This window comes from Arvicanthis niloticus, chromosome 25 (genome assembly GCF_011762505.2).
Source record: "Arvicanthis niloticus isolate mArvNil1 chromosome 25, mArvNil1.pat.X, whole genome shotgun sequence".
NCBI lineage: Eukaryota > Metazoa > Chordata > Mammalia > Rodentia > Muridae > Arvicanthis > Arvicanthis niloticus.
The window spans coordinates 4,060,702-4,079,354 of NC_133433.1; the positions used below are offsets into that span (position 1 = coordinate 4,060,702).

Below are 18,653 nucleotides of genomic sequence, written 5' to 3' on the forward strand. Positions count from 1 at the left end.
TAGTTCTGCACAGCCCCTGGACACCCATGTGGCCCCCAGCAGCATCTGCAAAGTAAGTATTCCCAACACATCCACAATATGCTGGATTGCTAAGGACAAAACATTGAAATAAATATCTGCTCTTATGGGTGTTTCATGTCAGAACAAGAACATCAAGTAAATAAAAAAGTGCAAAGTATTTTTTCTTATGATATTTTTATTGATTATTTGAGAACTTCATATCAGGAACCTTGAGCACACTGTTAAATCCTTTTAGGTCTGTGCACCCCCTGTAACTACCCTCCCAGAAAAAAAAAAAAAAGAAAAAATGCAAGTCTAATTTTTGTTGCCCATATACTCACTGGAGCATGGTCAAACTCCCAGTGGCCAGGCCCTTAGATAAAACTGAGTTTTCCCCCACCTGCACTCTTGTCAGAAGTCATCAGTTGTGGACAGCTACATTTCAGCATCATTATCACAATTTCTAAGAATTCACCTTGATGGCTTTCTGTCCTAGCTGTTACCTTTTGGGGTGGCGGTAGGATGGTGGTTGTCACAAGGGCCTTCTATGTTCCTCTTTCTCAACTGTGAGCTGCAGTCAATATCATGGCAAAAGTCGCTTCCTTGCACTTTACAGTCAGTAGGAGCATGGATCTCGGACTATATATTTTCTGGATCAGTGAGTTTAAGAGAACACAGGGCAGAAGAATAACAGGAATTGAAAGCAAAGAGAAAAAAGAAAGAATAGGATGGCACAGAGCTTCTAAGATACATCATATCGACTTAAGCCTATGTCTGTAAAACCTGGATTTCATTCTGTATGGAGGGCATAATTGGTTGATCTTTATCTAAACAATGATATAATTTGATTTACCTTTTAAAGTGATAATTCTAGATGTTGGGTATATAATAAATTGTAGAGTTTGAGGATGAACCGAAGCATGGATGAAAGTTCTGTGAATATCCATGGCAAGATAAGGTAACATCCCTGAAACATAACCAAGTGTTCAGAATTGAGGCATAACATAAAATGTGTCATCTGAGGAACAGATACCTAATTCAGTCAACAGCTTATAATGGTTTTGTTTGCTATGCATTTGTTTGTCTTCTAAACTGGGCATGTATTAGTTGTAGCAAGAAACAATATATATATATATATATATATATATATATATATATATATATAATTTTATATATATAATTTTATATATAATTTTATATATAATTATATAACTCATATGTGTATATTTTAATGATACATATATGAAATATGTAAAGTCATTACAGATCATCTCAAATAATTATGGGACTGAGAAATCTGACTGGACATTAGCAAACCCAGGAGAGAAAATAGTGTAAATTCTATTCCATACTTAAGAAAACAAGAGAAATGAAGGTTTCTTCCTGACTCCGTAGGCCAGGATTAGTTAACGACAGGTAAAGGCAGATTGATCGGGGCTACTCTCTATTTTTATATATTTTGTTCTCCTTATATGTTCAGGTTACTAGATGATATCAACTATGAGATTAAGTATTTTCCCAAAAGTCATTCAGTGAAAATAGAAATCATTGATTCAATGGTGCTAGCAGATAGCGGCTGGTGGGTGATTAAATTCTGTGTGTGAGCCAGGGGTGGGTGTTCCTCTACTATTAAATAAACTGATGTTGCTTTCATGGGAGTTGATGAGTTGCTGCAAAAGTGAACTTGTTACACAAGTAAGTTGATTCCCTTCCTGTTCAGTGATCCTCTTTGGCTTTTTTTTTTTTTTGGGGGGGGGGGTCATGATACTGTAGGAGGACCTTGTCAGATGACTGCTGGTACTTAATATTGGACTTCCCACACTCTTGGCCTGAGAGAAATCATTTTCTCATAGCTTTGTTTGTGCTATTGTGTTATAGGAAATTCAAACTGACTAAAAGAAAGCAGACTTATATTAGTTATCAAACTCATCCAGAAGCAAGGTCGCGGGAACTCTTAGATAAACACTTGGTGAAAAATCTGGGTGAACGTGACAGAGAACAGTTACAATTACACATTCATCCTCTGTCTGCTGATTGACATATATTTTACCATACTATACTCCATCCAGGACAACAAATGGTTTCAGATCATAATTTTGCCAAGTATGATTTCCTAATATATTTAGAGCAAAAGTACACTAAGGTTTTCCTAAGAAGAGAAGATCAATATCTTTTTTTTTCTTTTTATTTTTTTATTAGATATTTTATTTACACTTCAGATGCCATCCCCTTTCCCCATTCCACCCCCCTTAGAAAACCCCTATCCCATGCCCCCTTTTCCTTTTTGCATTTATACATTTTTTTAAATAATGTTAATCATAAGCGTTATAAGTTTGGAATTGTTCAATCAGAGGTGTAACCCACTGACCGACCTAGATATAACAACTATCTTTGACTGGTGGAGATACATGAATATCTGCCTCCCTGTCTCCCCCCTTTTTCTCTCTTTCATCACCTAGCTTCTCCTCTTCTTCTCCTCTTCTTACTCCTTTTCTTCCTCTCAGTACTCCTCCTACCTTAGCTCCTCCTACACATCACCCTTCCTGTTAAAATGAAACTTTTCTCTCAAAATACAATTAGAGCATAATTATGCCAATTTGTACCAGTGAGGTACAAGATAGTCCTAATACCCAGTCCATCCTTTTGTTGACTAACCAGCACCTCTGTCATCTATCCTAACTAAAACATGTAGTTCTGAACCTGGCTTTAGGATGAATGTCAGCTGACGACCATCCACTCAAATCTTTTCTCTCAAGGTAAATAGCTATAAGTTTTCAACCCCGTCAGAAATCCAGAATGACTGAGTTAACTATAATTGTGGGAAGCACAAAGCATAGCTTCTAAAACTTAGCCAATTTATAGAGACCTCTGAACACCTGAAAAGCCCCTATACTACCGAACGTTGGAGCATCAAATCTTCAGCCTTCTGGCCCAGAATCATCTGACAGACCTTGGTGATGCAGGATTATTAAGGACTGATTACTCTGTCTAGGCAGATATAATCAGTCGACTATTCTGCATGTGTGTCCTTTTCTGGACAGTAATTTGTCTGTAGATGGAGAGAGGCAATTCTTGCCTAGTGGCTGTTACCACACAACTGGAGTAACTCCAAGGATGCTCAATTTCTTCTTAGAATCCACGACAGGAAGCTGTCAGGAGCAGACAGGTCTCTAATCAATATGAACATTAATATATAAATATTTGTCACATCAATTCTGTGGACTTCTGATGTTTTGAAAACCAACTATCCATGTAAGGTAACCTGGACTGTTTTCTGTTAACTCCTCTCAGCTATTTCTAAGTAAAATATGGAAAGCACCCTAACAATAAACTCAAAAATATGAATTTGCTATAGTCCCTTAACTCATAGGTTAACCGTCCCAAATCAGTTAAAAAAGTTAAAAAAGGGCTGGGTCTAGGCATTGTATTCCTAAATGTGTTATACAGGCACAATGCCCATGAGTGTATCAATATTCATCTCATTTTTATATTAATAAGAGGCTCATACCAATGAAAACCTTAAATTTGAAATCAAAGTAAATTTTGTACCATTTAAGAATTTATAACTTCATCTTGATAATAATTATACAGATTTCTACCAGTAGGTTATGGCTATGCAGTAAATCCTAGCTAATCCCCCCTGTTCCAACAAAACCACTACTTGTCCCTAGAAAGACAGACCATTATCAACCACATTAGTCCCCAAGCTCAGGGAATAGGGGCGCTGACTCTTCTGAAGCAATATCTTTTTTTATTAATAATTTTATTCATTTACATTTCAAATGATATCTCCCTTCCTGCTCACTCCTCTACCAAACCACCATCCCCTACCTCCTTCTCCTTTTCCCTTTGCCGCTATGAGGGTGTTCCTCCAACCATTCACCCACTCCTGGCTTACCACTTCTGCATCTCCCTACACTGGGGCTTCAAGTTTCCCTCCACTCTCATTGATGCCAGATAAGTCCATCCTCTGCCACATAAGTATCTGGAGCCATGGATCCCTCCATGTATAATCTTTGGTTGGTGGTTTAGTCTCTGGAAACTCTGGGTGGTATGGTTAGCTGATACTGATTTTCCTATGGGGCTGCAATCCCCTTCAGTCTTCCCCTAGCTCCTCCATCGGGGTCCATGAACTCAATCCAATGGTTAGATGTGAGTATCTGCATCTGTATTGGTCAGGTGTTGGTAGAAACTCTCAGGGAACAGCCATATCAGGATCCTGTCGGGAAGAGAAGAGGGGAAGGGAACAAAAGGGGACCAGGAACAGGTATTGGAAGGGACAGGAGAGAAGTACAGAGGATCAGGAAATTAAATAGAAACATATAGCAGAGGGAGATGGGGAACTGGAGGTAGCCACTAGAAAGTCACAGATTCAGAACAGCACTATGGAGGTCCCGTGGGTCTGTCCTGCTTCAGCAGTGTTTGGACAGAACAGACCTGGGAGCTCCCACTTTATTAGCTTCCCGAAGCCTTACAAGTCTCTCCAGTTGCAGCCTCCTGGACCATATCTTCATCTGCTGCCTTCGGCTCCTAGGACCAGCCCGCACCTTCTCAGTTAGCCCCATACTCCAGATCAGCCACGATCTCTCAGATTCGTCAGAATTATTCCACTGAAGTGGAAGCTGCCATGAACCACCTGGTCAACTTGCAACTGTTGGCCTCCTACGCCCACCTACCTCTGGGCTTCTATTTTGATCAGAATGACGTGGCTTTGGAGGGCATAGACCACTTCTGCTTGTTGTCTGAGGAGAAGCATGAGGAGGCAGAGAGCATCTCCTCAAGTTACAGAACCATCATAGGGGCCGTGTACAATTCCAGGATGTGCAGAAGCCATCTCAAGATGAATGGGGTAAAACCCAGGAAGCCCTGGAAGCTGCCTTGGCCCTGGAAAAGAACCTGAACCAGGATTTCTTGGGTCTGCATGCCCTGGGTTCTGCCTGCATAGACCCTCATCTCTGTGACTTCTTGGAAAGCCACTTCCTGGATAAGGAGGTGAAGCTCATCAAGAAGATGGGCAACCACCTGACCAACCTCCATAGACTGGCAGGACCACTGACCAGTGCAGACTGGCATGCCCCAGGCATCTCTGGGCAAGTATCTCTCTGAGCACCTCACTCTCAAGAACTTCTAGGAGGCCTCTGTGGCTTCCAAGGGCTCGTTCCTCTGCTCTGCACCATCCTGCCACAAGACCTCCACCTGAATGAACCTCTCAAGCTACTAGGCAGCTTTATAAGCCCCTAGAGCTTCTCCAAAGTCTTGGACCAAGTGAAAATAAAGCTTTTTGAAACAGAAGAAAAAAACAAACAAACAAACAAACAAAAAACAAAAGAAGGAAAAAAGAAAAAGAAAAGAAAAAGGGAAAGAAAGAAAGCTCTAGACTCAGTGGAAGCAAGAGACTCCCAGGAGCCAATGAAGATGACTTCAGCCGAAATACCAAACAAATGGGAGATGGAGACCACCTCCAGTAGTTAGGCATGGTCGCCAGTTGAGCGATGGAGCCACGCAAGCATCTTAAAATTTTAAACCCATTCTAATCCAAAGGAAAGACAGAGACAAAATATGAAACAAAGACTGATCCTTCCCATCTGCAGATACCAAACCCCTACACTATTGCTGATATCAAAAAGGCTAATATCTTTACGTGGTGCTTTCTTATATGATATGATATAATTAAAAATTATCATATGAATGGTACTTATAGATGAAGCTATAGTTTAACATTATTGTGTATTATGTTACTTGATTAGAAATTCAGGGAAGCAGTAAACAAACTTCCTTAGTATATACTTGACAAAACATGTATATTAATAGGAAATATTCATTTTAATTCAGTAACTCATTAGTTGATTAAAAATGGTGTTTGTCTTTGGCTTCTTGCTGGTGTGGCAGAACATGAGCTTATCTTAATTCCTGAGAAACTGAGGCAGAAAGATTACCACATGTTTTAGGTTATTCTGGACTACTATAGATAGTTCCAGACTATCTATCAAGGGCTGGAAAATTAGACTCTAATTTTTAGAGAAATAAGAGATAGATAGACAGACAGACAGAGAGACAGACAGATAGATAGAAGAGAACCTGCCTCTCCTACCCACTAAGCCTTGCCTCTGTTCAATGACAGTATTCTGCTGACCTTGCTCTTTAGATACAGTGTAGTGTAAGAGTGTGCCTAAAGCTCTTTGAATACCCAGACATATGCTTTCTCCTTCTGTTGTGGATTAGCAGACTCATTCCCTTTGGTTGTTTAAGAACATTCATCCCAGCCAGCACAGTAACATCCGTCTTTGCCTGTTCATATAGAGAACTAAAAAACTTTTAGCCCCACATCAAAAAAAAAAAAAAAAAAAAAAAAAAAAAAAAAAAAAAAAACTGAAATCTCTACAATTCCTCCTACTAGAGTTGATCCTTTCTTTAGAACCAAGACTTCTATGTCAACAGCATCCTAAGGCTGGTGGAACAGAGAATCTGTATTCTCCTATTGAGATACTAGTGATATCAATGAATTTAACTATTCTTACTTCTACCCTATAATTAATTACTGGACTCATGAATTTTCTGACTCATCTTTCTCTAATCTGTCTTTCTCACTCTTCTCTCTCACTTTCTATCTCTCTTCTCTCTCTCTGACTCTCTTTTTCTCCGTCTCCCAATCTCCTCCAACTACTCCAAATATGAGTATGATAATGTGTTTTTATATAATATACAAAACTGTAGGTCAGAGACTACAGACTTGGGTATCTTCCTTAATCACCCTCTTTACCTGTTGAACACTGTATAAACTGGTGATAGAGATTTGACCTCCAGTCACTGTCTCCCCAGTCCTTTTATTTCAGGGATGCTGGTATGTCAAGGTTTCTTTACATATGGTGGATTGAGCTCAGGTTCTCAAGCTCAGGCATCAAGCATTTTACCATCTGATTTATCTCCCGAGTTCAGGACCCATGAATCTGACTAGGGTAGAAACAGTATGATTATGTTCAGAGCATAGCCACCCAATAGAGAATTTTACTCATTCTTGTAGTGATACATATAAATGAACATGGCACTTGTTCTTTAAAAGGCTATTCTACCATTCTACTGAAACAACTTTGGAAGACTGTTGGGTAAAGTCATAAAAGTAGTATGTCCCATAAACAAGAGTCTATTGATGCATTAATCTTGCTGTGGAGGGAGACCTTTGGTTAGATACAATACTCCTTGGAAACCAAAAACTTAGAAAAAACATTTCATAAATCTATGCATATTAAGATAATCTATACTCAAAGTGAGGGTTATCCTCAGTAATTATGTGATATTTATTTTTTGGAACTTCCCAGAGAGATTAATGAGTCTTAACTGTGTATTTCACTCTATAATTCTCTTGTTTTATAATCATTCAGATCAATTCCTGTACTGTAATATACAAATTTGCTGTTACAATGCAGACTTCCTTCTCAGTGTATGAATTCCACCTCAAAGTCATGTAGAAATAGCGACATTTGCATACTCAGAATAATGCTTAACTAACTCTTTGTGCGTCTGTTTACCAGTCAAATTGATAATTGGATTCGTCTTTCTTCAGGTTTAATCTCAGAACTGGTAGGCCTCAAAGTCTATCCTGTTCTAACACCTTTAATACTCAGTAGAGATTGAGTTCATTGCAAAGCTGTTTCGGACTTGGAGCTAATCATTATGCTTAGCTCAGAGTTGACATTTAGGAGTAGATCTCAACCTTTTATAGCATCCTATTCTATCAACATAACTCCAAGGTAGGGAGAAATGAACGGATTAGAATATCAGTAAGGTGATGTCAGCTTATTCCATGGGAAGAAAGACAATAAAGCTGCCTATGAGCAGAGGCCACCATTTCTACATTTAATATTAATGCATTATGCATAGTACAGTTAAAAGTTTATTTTTTCCAGGGATACATAACCCAGGAAGAATATTTTAATATGAATCTACATAATGGTTCTTAAAAATACAGCACCATAACCTTTTAGATGCCGACCCTGCTGCTGTATTTATTGTCCTATTGGCATCAACCTCTACTTGATAATCTACTGACAGATGGAATGGGTATCCTGGTATGCTGTCTATTCCCTTGCCTATTTGTGCATCATTTGACAGGATACTTCTGAGACAGCAAATTTTAGCTGGAATGTTTTGGTTCATTGTCTCTAGCAATTGTTTGAGCTTTACTTTGACTTTCTTGATCCAAACTGACAAAGGACCGTATCCTTACTCAATCTGATGATCAGTAATGCTAGAACAATGGTGTAGTTTCAAGGTCTTTTTTTTTTTTTTACTTCTATAAAATTGCTATAATGTTTTTAGTAAATAAGAATATGTTGGAGGTTAAGTTAATTCAAAACTGCTCTGAAGTTCAACTACCTTTTAAATTGAATTTATATGGCAGAATACTGGAACACAATATTCATAACCAATATGAGATTATTATCAATGTATCATTATTTATTTACAGATGAATGGTAGCACACAGATTTTTATCACATCTTGATGCCAACAAATTACACCCTTTATACTTGGAGTCCTTCCATGGTAACATAAAAGAATAATGGAGAAATTCAAAGCCAAACCAAATTTAGGACTAGTATACTATAATAAAATATTTGGCAAAATCTGTTGAGTTCATGTATGAAGTAATTTGGCAGTATGAATCAGGGAGGCTAGAAGTTAAAATCATTTTTCTGGAAATTCTACTGCTATTTTACAATGATGATATAACATAACTGTGGGCCAAATGTTTGCATAGAAATGATCATCACAATATCACATATAAAGCCAAAAGTACACAATGGCTTATTATAATGACAGCTATTATAAGAAATTTACACCGTTTCTAATGCATTAATAAATGACTCTATTCTTATGTGTGTAAGTCTATGTGTGTATGAGTGTGTGTACGTGTGTGTGATATCAATTATAGGCATGCATATGAGGAAATACAACAATGTATTTTGATGACAAAATGGCATACAATTTTTCAATCTTATTGAATTTTTGATAGTTTTCTGTAACACATACAATAATATTTTAAAATGCCTATAACATTCTTAAAAGTTGTAGCTTAGAGAATATTTTACATTGTCATTATATATTATCAATAGATTTCAAATCTATAGGTAGACTTATAGACATTGAAAGAGTCTATGAGTTTCATTTAATCATAAATGCCTTACTATATTAGTCAAATCATCAATAAAGATATCTTAATGTGTAGTTAGTAGGGATTTAAAAATTAAAGGAATAAATATTTTTTCTTTTGAATTTTTCATAAGAATTAAACAATACTTCTAGTTATTTAAGCATTTGACTATCAGTCACTTCTGAATTTGAATGACATACACCGCCGAATGACAGGAAAGAAAACAAAGATAACATTATGTGAATTAATAAAAGACCCACAAAGGAAATCTCTATGTTCCAAAATGTATCAGCTATGATAACAGGGACAGAATAATGGAAGTTTACAACCATAAAACATTAATAACTTGAAAAGGGTTTGATGATTATTTCCCCCGTTTTTGCCACACATTTATATTTTATGTGCACATTTGTGTGTACTTATGTGGAGCCATCACTGTCACATCCCATGTGACAATCAGCAGAGAAGACTACTTATCTTGACTATTCTATTTTATTTTAGGGTTTATTTCATTCCATGTATGATGTTAGTATGCATTTTAGAAGATTTATCAATGTTACATGTCCCTTTGACGAGTAGTCATTATTTTTCAGTATTGTATTCTAGGGGTGGTTCTGATGCTAAAGGTCTTATTCCCCAATTGGTTCTTGATCTATCAGTAAAGATGTCATTAGCCAATTCGTGGGTGGAAGGAAAGGCAGGACTTCCTGGTTCCTAGAGGCAAGGGGCAGACACAGGAGTGAGTGGAATGGAGACTTTGCCATGCTTCAGAGACAAAAAAGCCAACCAGTCATGTGAGATCTCTGGTCGAGTGATGAGAGGCCACTTCTACAGGTGGGAGGTTGGGGCTGTTGAACTGAGACTGAAGGTGGCTAAGAATTGAAGTTGAATGCAGATTTAGGATGCTGAGCTAGGAGTACTGGGAAAAGCACACGAACCAAGGTAGATTGGGGGTACCATGCAATCGAGCCAATGAGGCAAGTTATAATTGAAAAACAGTGTGTGACTGTGCTTTTTATCTGCAGATCCAGTATCCTCTGGGTGAGGCTGGTAGCATAGTCCTTTCGGAGCTACATGAAACATTGTATGATACAGGAGAGTAAGACCTTGTTATTTCATTCATTCATTCATTCATTCATTCATTTTACCAAGATCTGCTGGGATCATGTGCAATGTCCACCTCAGTAAACTCCTCAGAGAAGCCTGAAAGTATACAGAACAAGTAAGGTTGTGGGACCAGATAAGTCTGAACACTCTTCCATATGAAATTTACTATTAACTGGGAGAAATAAAGCAAAATTCTATGTTTTTAGATTCTAAGCCTTAGTAGTTATCTAGTGAATAAAATAATTTATAATATATATTTATTCCACTTGGACATGTAACCAAATATAGAAGATAATTTTGTTATCCAAAGCCATCTAAATTAAAAATGTATTTAAAACCATAATGTTTTATAGCATTTTTATTTTGATCTGGCTTGTTGATCAAAGAGTTTTGATGTCAAGGAAAGCAATGGTATTCGCGATGATATTAGCAATACTTGTAAAGAACAGAAAAAAAGAAAGGTTTTTATATGAAGTTTATTTTGTGTTTTATATATATTATATGTAATATATATATTCTGTAATATATATATACATGTACACATGAATATGCATGTGTGTGTGTGTTTGAAGTGATTTCTTTTTTAATTACACAATTATAGCAATTTAAGGTATGAGGTCATTAAATTTCATGAAGGCGATGTCAACTTAAAATACAAAACAAAAATATTTCATCACTTTATGAATATCAAACTTTGGCATAAGAGCTATCTGCTGAGGGACCTGGAGTTAGCCCAGTGATATTTGTTTTGAATGCTTTATTTGTGATTCTCACTGCAACTGGAATCTACTGTATTCTGTATTTATTAGCTCTGGATACATAAATAACATGGCGAGTTTTTTCATGGGTGCTTCTGTTTCAAAATTACAAGATAAGGCATTAGGCGAAAGAAAATTTCTTTTGGTCCCTTCCACAGCTTCAACATTACCATGACCACAAAGCACATTTCCCAGGACCTGATTTTATTTGGTCCTTCACTAAGTGATTGGTTCTCTGCTTGATGTTTATAATGGTCCCTAACAGATGAAGGCTAAACATGAATGGCAGCATGCATGAGCAATAAGGAAGACTCTCAATACCACTATCAAGACACAGATATACTATGACATCTCTGCTTCTGTGCAAGCAGAAAGTATTAAGAATGCCACCAGGGAGCAGTGATGAAAATTGGGAGGTGCATCATACAAAACGCTGGAGATCCATTAAGAAGAGATGGTGAGAGGAGTATGCTGGGCTCAGAGCAAAGGAGGACAAATGAGTTAGTGGCAATAGCTTGATGGGGTGTGCTGACACATTTCCTATTGAACACCAGAGACTGACTAAATACTAAATCTCAGGAAACTTTAATTGCTATGAACAGGAATGTGAACTGTAGACTTAAAGGAAGTGAAGAGATTCAAACATAGGGGAATTACATTGGCATTAGCATGCAGAGAACCTGGAAATTTTCTTGCAAATGAGTGTTAAAATAACAAGGAAATAAGCTCTTAGTCCATAGCCCCATCAATTTAAAAAATAAAAACTCATAATTTTTATAAATAAGACAGGAAAGCCATGTGAAAATTATAGTTGTAAATCATGAGTCATAATATTTGTGTTGAGAAAGTATGAAAAGTACTTGATTTTGAAGTTTCTATAAGATCTGAATATAATAGCATCCATCTGATTTCACATAAAACTATAAAGTATATGAAAAATGTTTATTATTACAATAGGGCAGTAATAATAGCCTGTATGCATATAAACTGGAAATAATGATTAAGCCTGTAAATTCTATCATTCTAGATAAAATTGTGAAAAACAGGCATGGGGTAAAATAAGTTACAACTTTCTTATGCTAATATTTTGTATAATGATGATAAAAATGACTTTTCTGTAGATATTACAGGTTTACATGATGCATGCATTTTAACTTTGAAAAGTATGCTATATAATGCAACGCTCTTTTGTTATGTACTTTATATACAGAAATTGCTAATATTCTTTCTAAGGGTAAATTTGGTTTTCTGAATGGATGCAGCCATAGTTCTTGATTTGGGATGGGGGGATGACGAAGTCTTTTTCGATGATCTTGTCTGGGTTTCTGAAAGTGGATTATGAGATAAACAGTTGAGTGTAGGGAGTGTAAGGGGTGTAAACTTGGGAGCTGTGAGCTACAGAACATTTCATGTTATACATGCCATGGCTGAACTCTGGGGGTTCCACATACAATAGAATGCCCTGGAGAATCACATGAAGCTTTTTTGGTAAGAATCAGAGAAAAAATTTAACCAAAGATTCCAAGGAGTTATTTGTGATTTTTAGTTAGGAGTTTTTAACCCATCCCTGGCATATCTAGGTAGTATCACCCTTAAGTGTAGCCGATTCTCATCATGCTACATAAAACTTGAAACAATAGAAATATAAAAAAAAAAAACAAGGGTGTGGATTTGATACAGAAAGTTTTCTTTGTCTATAACTCATCTCAAGGACTAGCTAAACATGTATGAAACAAACGTATTGATGACAAAATGTGACATAAAACAACCTTGATTTAAACACTCAGAAAATGTTTTAAAAACACACCAATGATATGTTGGAATATTTAACTTATTTACCTTACCAAAGAAAAAAAGATGATTCTGTTAAAAACATAGCTTTTTAGTCATAAAAACCTAGATACCAATCCTAATCCTGCTAATGGTAGCTGTATCATCCATGTCCATATCAGTTATCGATGATGTAGTTTATTAATAAATCAGGACAATTATGAAATGGCTTTCAGTATTTCAGTTTTGTTTAAAATATCAAACAAAAATTGCTAGCTCAGGTATTGGCTTATGAAAGGTGCATGTATATATGGTGCCTATATTACTTCACTGAACTTCAAGCTCAAACGAGACCTATGGAGTTATGTTTGGAGTGGGATTTCTGAGGATTAACAAAGACTGAATGAATCTTAGAATCTAAGGGATAGGCCCTGGCCCTATGTTCTCATAGAAAGAATAAGTATATAGAGTCTCTCTCTCTTTCTCTCTCTCTCTCTCTCTCTCTCTCTCTCTCTCTCTCTCTCTCTCTCTCTCTCTCTCTCTCTCTCTCCTGAAACATTAAGAAAATGGCATGCATAAGGTATAAAGAAGAAAAAAAGAGACCTTTATAACATATAAAATCATTTAAGCTTCATTTAAGCTGTTCAAAAACTTATCAATGGTAACAAAAAGATATATTGAGTGGGGTAACCAGGGCCTACAAACATGAAATCACATCTTCTTTCTGATTGGAGGCTCCTAGCTACCAATCTTTTGATGTGAGTACATAGCCTGTAGTAATTTCAGAAGCTAGGGATGTGCAATGGGAACATTGTCAGGACTGGGAGATCAGGAACAATAGAGGGAGGAGTAGCAGGGTACATGTGATCTGAAGAAGAAAATGGGAAAAGGGAGGCTCCTTACAGAGGGCGAGATAAGTAATGAAGAAGATTTGAAGATGGAGGTAAAGGAGTTTACCAGGTTACAAATGATCTGATGGGGAAATAGAAAAGACAGGCTCCTCAGGCAAGGGGCAGGAAGGAAACTACATAAACAGGAAGGGGTGCTGAGAAACTCCTCTCCCACCTATGCCCGACAAGGCCATCCTCCCCTACATATACTGGTGGGGTCATGGGTCCTTCCCTAAATGGGTAGTGGGGGGTGGGTAGGTGCGGGCACTGCCTCATAGAAGCATGAGGAGGGGGGATGGGAAAGGAGGTTTCTGGGTGGTGGGAGGAAGTGGGGTAAGGGGATAAAATCTGAAAGGTAAATATAATACCCAATTTTTAAAAAAAGATGAAAAAAAAGGGGGAAAAGGAGAAAAAGGAAAAAAAGGAAAAAATAGGAGATTTAATAACATAAAGGGAAGGATTTAGAAATTTAGGAAGCAATTTATGTTAATGGAAACAGCATTAGAGAAACTGGAAAATCACACCCTCATAGAAGCACAAGGAGGGGGGATGGGGTAAGGGGTTCCTGGGTGGTGGGGGGAATGGGATAAGGGGATAAAATTTGAAATGTAAATATTACAACCAATTTTTAAAAAGCGAAAAAAGAGAAAAGTTGCTAGAACCAACATCTTTAAAAAATGTCAACCATCTAGGAAAAAAATTTCCTTTCTTGATACTAAAACTTGTTCTGAGAATTGTATATTGCAGAATACACAGCCTTGGTTTATCTACTCATCAAGCATACTGAGCAGACCTGCCCAAACCTCCAATGTCCTGGAATTCCATCTGGATGCAGTGAAGACACAGCATCAGAGGCTTATCAATTTACTCTTCCCCCCACCCCTCTTCTAATATCTCAACGACTTTAATCAGCTTGAAGAAGTTAAAGAAGAGTCAGCGCCTCTATTCCCTGGGCTTGGGGACTAAGGTGGTTAATATTGGTCTGTCTTTCTAGGGAAAAGTAGTGGTATTGTTGGAACAAGGAGGATTAGCTAGGACTTATTGCATAGCCATAACCTATTGGTAGAAATCTGTATAATTAATATCAAGATGAAGTTATAATTTCTTAAATGGTACAAAATTTACTTTGATTTGAAATTTAAGGTTTTCATTGGTATGAGCTTCTTATTGATATAAAAGTGAGATTAATATTGATACTCTCATGGGCATTGTGCCTGTATAACACATTTAGGAATACAAGGCTTAGACCCAGTCCTTCTTTAACATTTTTAACTGATTTGGGACTGTTAGCCTGTGAGTTAAGGGACTATAGCAAATTCACGGCTTGGAGTTTATTGTTAGGGTGTTTTCCATATTTTATTTAGAAATAGCTGAGAGGAGTTAACAGACAACAGTCCAGGTTACCTTACATGGATAGTTGGTTTTCAAAACGTCAGAAGTCCATAGAATTGACGTTACAAATATTTCTATATTAATGTTCATTTTGATTAGAGACCTGTCTGCTCCTGACAGCTTCCTGTCTTGGATTCTAAGAAGAAATTGAGCATCCTTGGAGTTTCTCCAATTGTGCGATGATAGCCACTAGGCAAGAATTGCCTCTTTCCATCTACAGACAAATTACTGTCCAGAAAAGGACACACTTGCAGAATAGTCGACTGATTATATCTGCCTAGACAGAGTAATCAGCCCTTAATAATTCTGCAGCACTAAGGTCTGTCAGATGATTCTGGGCCAGAAGGCTGAAGATTTGATGCTCCAACGTTCGGTAGTATAGGGGCTTTCCAGGTGTTCAGTGGTCTGTATATATTGGCTAAGTTTTAGAAGCTATGCTTAGTGCTTCCCATAATTTCAGTTAACTCAGTCATTCTGGATTTCTGACGGGGTTGAAGACCTATAGTCTCATAGTCAATCCTGGCTATTTACTTTGAGAGAAAAGATCTGAGTGGATGGTTTTCAGCTGACAATCATTCTAAAGCCAAGAAAAAAAAAGCCAGGTTCAAAACTAAGTGTTTTAGTTAGGAGAGATGACAGAGGTTCTGGTTAGTCAACAAAATGATGGACTGGGTATTAGGACTATCTTGTACCTCACTGGTACAATTAGGAATAAGTATGTTCTAATCTCATTTTGAGAAAAAGTTTTATTTTAACAGGAAGGGTGAAGCTAGGTGATGAGAGAGAGAAAGAGAGAGAAGGGGGGGCATGGAAGCAGATGTTCACGTGTCTCCACCAGTCAAAAATAGTTTATATATTTAGGTTGGGTATTGGGTTACACTTCTGATTGAGCATTATGAAACTTATAAAGCCTTTGATTAACATTTAAAAGAATGTATAAAAGCAAAAAGGAAAAGGGGGCATGGGATAGAGGTTTTCTAGGGAGGGGAAATGGGGAAAGGGGATGGCATCTGAAATGTAAATAAAATATTAAAAAAATAAATAAAAAAAGGAAGGGGTGCTGAGGAAAATAACAGTGTCATCAACTGAAACAAACCACATGGAATCATACTATTTTCTATTTGCCTAAAAAAATACTATATAATTCTATGACATATCATCTATAAATATACATAGATCATTTTAATGCAGTCTTTTCCACTGAGTTAATTGTACTTTATCTAAGAGCCAAAGGACACCTAGCAAAACCCCAATATCAAATATGAAAAAATGTTTTTTGAGCTGTTACCCAGCGCTATCCGAGAGACACTCCCAAAACAGAGAGGGTATTGCTGCAAAGGAATTATCCATAGCTATGAGGAGAAATAAAAACATGGATTTTCCAGTAAATGAATAGAACTGGAAAAATTATACTCAGTGAAAGAACATAGTTTCATGCAGGTAAATGCTGGATGTCCTTTCTCATGTGGATCCCAGCTTCAAACCTTTATATTTTGTATAGATTTTGGAGCATCTACTGAGACTAGACAGGAGCTGTTCAGAGGAAGGTCATAAGGAGAACAATGTTGGTACAAAGGCCTAAAGAAGAACAGTGGGAAGGGGTAAGTGGGGAGGACATGGTGTGGGAGTAGGGCAGAGGGTTTGTGGTTGGCATAACTAACCTAAAGATTTTTGAAAAAGTAATGTAGAAATGTACTATTTTAAAAGCATCTTTAGTCACATCTATTAATTGATTTAATTGCATTTGTCCTACAAGAAACAAATAATCTTCTTCTTGGGAACCATAGATATTCAAACAAGATGTCCATAATCAGATGGGGACTCCCTCCCTCATCTTTGTCAGTAGAGGTTCAGAGACGTCTAAATCAATACAGAATGTCTTCATTGCATTCTGTTATCCTCTGAATTTTGATAGTCACCTTTTATTCTGAAGTCATCACACTTGGGTCATAAGAACATGGAGCCATCAAGGTTCTGCTTCATTCATTCAGCTCAATTTTTAAAATTAATTTAACTAGAATAAAATTACTCCACTTCTCCCTTTTCTCTTCTTCCCCCAACCCCTTCCAGCTAACATTTCTTGGTCCCTTCTCATTTCCCCCTTTCCTCTTTGAGAAGCCAAAATAAATATTCTTTTTTTTTTTCTTTATTGGATATTTTATTTATTTACAATAAGATGTCATCCCGTTTCTCCATTTCCCCTCCCTAAAATCCCCTACCTCATCCCCCCTCCTCTTTATGCTTTTATACCATTTAATTACATGCATGTATTAAGGTCAGTTAGAGGTTGAGGATCTAGTAATACAATAGATGCAAATAGTCAAGGAACAAGAAAGACAATAAACACAAATAGTCAAAGAAAAAGCAAGATATTAAACCCAATTACATGAACACTCCTGTGACCACTGTTTCTAAGGGCTTATCAGGATGAACAAATTATCTGAGCCTACTTCCCTGCCCTAGCCCAAGGTCATTTTCACGTCTGAAGCCTATTTCATTGTTCTAGTCTAAAATTTAGATTCCTGTCTGAAATTACTTCTTTGTTCTAGCCTAATATTTAGATTCCTGCTTGGGATTACTTCTTTGTTGTAGCCTAAGATTTAGAGTTCTGACTGAAATTACTTCTTTGTTCTAACCTAAAGTCAGATTCCTGCCTGAAGCCTACTTTCTTGTTCTTGGCCAATGTCATATTCCTGTCAAGTACCCCATTTCCTTGTCCTTGGCCAGTGTCAGATTCTTGCCAAGTAGCCCCGAAGGCTATAAAAAACAAAGTTCAATGCCATTCTTGAGTACATAGACCATTCCAGAACAGCCTGTTCTACATGAGACCAGGATCAATGGTACAATAAGAAAATAAAATAACTTTTTAAAAATCTATGCATTTGGTATATAGATAAAATAGGTGCTATTTAAATGGGAAATGATTTTGTCTTTACATTAGAGGCATGTGTGTACTTAATATGATAGATTTATAGGCTCCCCAGCAAAACCCTTGCCTGTTATAAAATTTATTGTACCAGACTGGTTTTGTTTTTGTTTGTTTGCTTATTATGAGGATGATGACTTTCAATGTAATGGATTAATTATCTTCTTCTGTGGGATAGGGTCTCATGTAGCCCACATTGTACATACACTGATCCTCTCCCTCCTCAGCTTCCCAAGCAAAGTGATGGCAGACACAGCCTCCTGTTCTGGCTGGTTTCATCATCTTTTAAGTCAGTTTTAAATTTGAAATGATATATCTACCCCACAAACTCTCTTAGAATGCAAATATAGATTTGTTAAATCTCAGGTCCTAAAATTGGAAGAATTCATCATAATTGTATATTTTACAAGTAATATGTTGCTGATTAGAAATAGAAACAGAGAGGGGGATTGGATGGGAGTTTTCAGAGGGGAAATCAGAAAAGGGGATAACATTTGAAATGAAAAAAAAAAGAAAATATCTAATAAAAAATAAAAGAAATAAACAGAGTTCTTAAAAATTCATGATATACCTATTCTTTTTTGTTTTGTTTTGTTTTGTTTTGTTTTGTTTTGTTTTGTTTGTTTTTCGAGACAGGGTTTCTCTGTGTAGCTCTGGCTGTC

At 36.9% G+C, this 18,653-nt stretch overlaps 1 pseudogene; it reads left to right on the forward strand.

Annotated features, from left to right (window-relative positions):
- Positions 1–920: 920 nt before the first annotated feature.
- Positions 921–5,131, forward strand: LOC143438328 (ferritin light chain 1-like; annotated as a pseudogene).
- Positions 5,132–18,653: the final 13,522 nt, after the last annotated feature.